Raw genomic sequence first — 3440 nt, 5'->3', positions numbered from 1 at the left:
AATACATTTTAACTGAAGACAGATGGGTAGGGTGTAAAAAGATGTATTATTTCACAATTGATAAAGACAATATTTATATAATTAACGGAAAAATCGCTCTTATTTTCTGAATTATCCAGATATTTTCTTCAATATCCCATCGGAGTCTACTTTTATATGGTATGTGTGTGACTGTTGAGAAAACTCTCCAGGTTAATGTCTCATGAACTAAAAGGAGGCTGATAAGTGCCCATTTTCTGTGTCTGATGGTATCTCAATGCAACTATTGAGACCTACTGTGAGCATGACACTTCTGCAGATGCTTGAAGACAATGCAGTGATGTATGATGGATTTAAAGGATTCAATTGGTTTAAAGGAAAACAAGCTGGTTTTTTTTTAAATTATGACATTCTACTTCTTTTAACCAATTCTATGAACCACACTTAATCCTAAAAAATAAGCAGTTTCTCCCTAATACTTTCTTCTGAAGAGAATATGTTGGTCACTGTGTCATCACTAGTCTCTGAAGAGAGGTTATATAGGGGATGGAAAGAGTCTGAGTCGTTTTTCAGAAAGAATGTCTTGGCACTCTCTCATCATATGACCTATGGCAAGTTATTTCACAAATTGGAGACTGACTTTATCTGTAAATTGGGGAAAATCTCTATAAAAGTATAATGGAAAGAGATAGCAAGTGCTTAGACGAAGTTAGCTATCATCGACTTGATTAAAGAAGTAGTTGTCACTCGTTATCTATTCTGAAAAGATTAGATGGTTTTAAAAGTGTCAAAAGTTCATAAGTGCTCAGATCAAGGGAGTTAAGTCACTGTGTAGAAACCACTCTCATGTGGGGAATTCCTGTCAACATGATAATGAAGGGCTCTCTATCTCTACAGATGTCTCTTCCCTATTATTTTTATTGTGGTGGTAGAATATTTGTCAGAGGGTAAACATATTACTTCAGTTAAGTACACATGGCACACATATATATCCCCTAAGATATTCCTACTGGCTGGTGATCATTTTATGTTGATAAATATACAAAGTAGAAACATAGATCCATAAGGATACGTTTAGAGAGTTTACAGTAACCTCTGAAGAATTAGGGAGTAGTCTTTCACTGAACATTGCCCCACCTTATTCTAAACAGGTTTGGGAGAACAAAGGGTGAGGTGTAAGGTGAGGCACAGTTCACTCTAGCAATAATAATAACTATGATAATTAGTGCCTTTCGTTTATATGGAAACTTACAGTTTGTGAATGGCTTGAACATACCCTGTCACACTTGATCCACCCAGCGTCAATATACGGTTCATAGGACAAAAAGCATTACATCCATTTTTTAATGGAAAATCCTAAGGCTAAGAGGATTTCTCCAAGATTACCAAAGTACCAATTAGTTTAACCCACCTCAATCCCCTGCCTGCTACTTCTGAGTATTTCCCACCGTACAACAGAGATCCTAATCCAAATTGGCCATAGCAATGACCAATGCACCATAAATGGCGAGGGCAACGAATGTATAAGGGCGCTTTGCTCAATTGATGTATGTATGGATTGTGATAAGAGTTGTATGAGCCCCAATAAAAAGATTTATTAATTAAACAACAACAAAAACACAGATGCTGGAGAACAGAGAGATATGTTTGTTCTTGTTATCTGCTGTCAAGTTGGTTCTAACTCATAGTGATCCTATGAATTTGGACACGGAATGAAACACTGCCTGGTCCCGTGCCATTTTCGCGATAGTTGTCCTGTTTGAGCCATTGTTACGGCCACTGTGTCAGTCCATCTCACTGAGGGTCTTCCTCTTTTCACTAACCCTCTGCTAAACATGATGTCCTTTAGCAAAGACTGGCATCTCCTGATCAGAGTATGGGAGCTGATCCTTGCCATTCTTGCTTCTACAGATATGTGTTTGAGAAGAATTGCACTAAAAAAGAAATTTATTGTTTTACTCAAGATCCAGGGAGTCTGGAAGGGCTCCCCAAACTCACAGGGTAAAGGACAGTGGTGGTCAAGGGTTTCTCACACTATGTGGAGTCATTATGACACCAAAGCCTTCAAGAAATGCTAGCATACCACAAAGGAGAGGTATGCCTGCATCACATAATGTGTTTTTTTTTTTTGTTTCAGAAAACGACATAAGAAGCTAGCTGGGCTGCGACTTTTAGGATACTTCCTAAAAGGTTGAAGCCAGGAAATTATTATTCTTATTGAAGAGATCTAAACTCATTTGATAAGTGATGCTAACTATTTAGCTTACAAGAATGTATGTCATTTCTGTCTTTTCTATGAATAAGGATCCCTTTTGGGCTGCTAACCACAAGGTCATCAGATCAAATCCACCAGCCACCCAATGGGAGAAAGATGAGGCTTTCTGCTCTTATAAAGATTGACAGCCTTGGAAACGGATAAGGCTAGTTTTGTTGCCCTACAGAGTCACTATGAGTCAGTATTGACTTAATGGCACTGAGTTGGATATTTTTCATTTTCTTGGAATTGTTAGGAACACAAATCAAATATAATAAAACCCTAGAATGCAACCTTGGATGTATTAAAATTAAGCTAAATGAGATCATGTCAGTCACAAAAGGACAAATATATGATCCTACTTACAGGAAACCTATTGAATTGTCAAATGTATAGGGACCACAAATTATTATTGGTAACCAAGATCTGGCACAAAGGAGAGAGACAGGTCGACCAGGTAACACAAATGGTAACATTCTTAACTGCGAGTCAAACAGTTGGCAGTTAGAACCACCCAGGAAGACAGGTCTTGGGATGTTCTATAAAGTTACATCTTTGAAAATCCGGCAGAGCAATTCTATTTTGCACACAGGCAGTTTCCATAAGAGTGAGTCAACTCAACAGCATCTGACATCATAGCTTCAGGCACACTAAGCTTCAATTTGGAATACTCATTATTGTCATTCAATTGTATATGGAAAAATGTCAACATGGCAAATGTTTTGTTATGCATCAAAAACCTGGGAAAAAGAAAATCTAGCAATAAACGATATTAATTAAAAAAAAAACCTGGGAAAAACACGTGGCTATTTGTTCCAGAAGTGTCTTTGGCACATGGCTCATGATAACATCCTCTTTTAATATGTTAACCTTCATTCGCATGCCCTTAGGGAACTTCATTGGATACAATAGTAATGAAAACGGCCTACATGGGGAATTCTTTGTAGTCTCCATGATGTTTAGTTAAGGCATCATGAACGGATACAGTAACAGGCTAATGACGTCTGGAATGTGCCGCGTGGACTCACGGCTTAAAACCAGGTGGCCTACTTCCAAAGCCAGTGTATCTGTCATGCTGTTTGCTTTTATGGGGCACTTATAATATAATAAGAGCTAATAGGCAATTAAGACTTCAATATTAATTTGTTATAAAAATAGAGAACTTTTAGAGGAATATGAGTGTGCTGACAGAAATTTGGTATTTGAG

Source organism: Tenrec ecaudatus, chromosome 3 (genome assembly GCF_050624435.1).
Source record: "Tenrec ecaudatus isolate mTenEca1 chromosome 3, mTenEca1.hap1, whole genome shotgun sequence".
In the NCBI taxonomy this organism is placed as follows: domain Eukaryota; kingdom Metazoa; phylum Chordata; class Mammalia; order Afrosoricida; family Tenrecidae; genus Tenrec; species Tenrec ecaudatus.
This window is presented reverse-complemented; position numbering follows the sequence as displayed.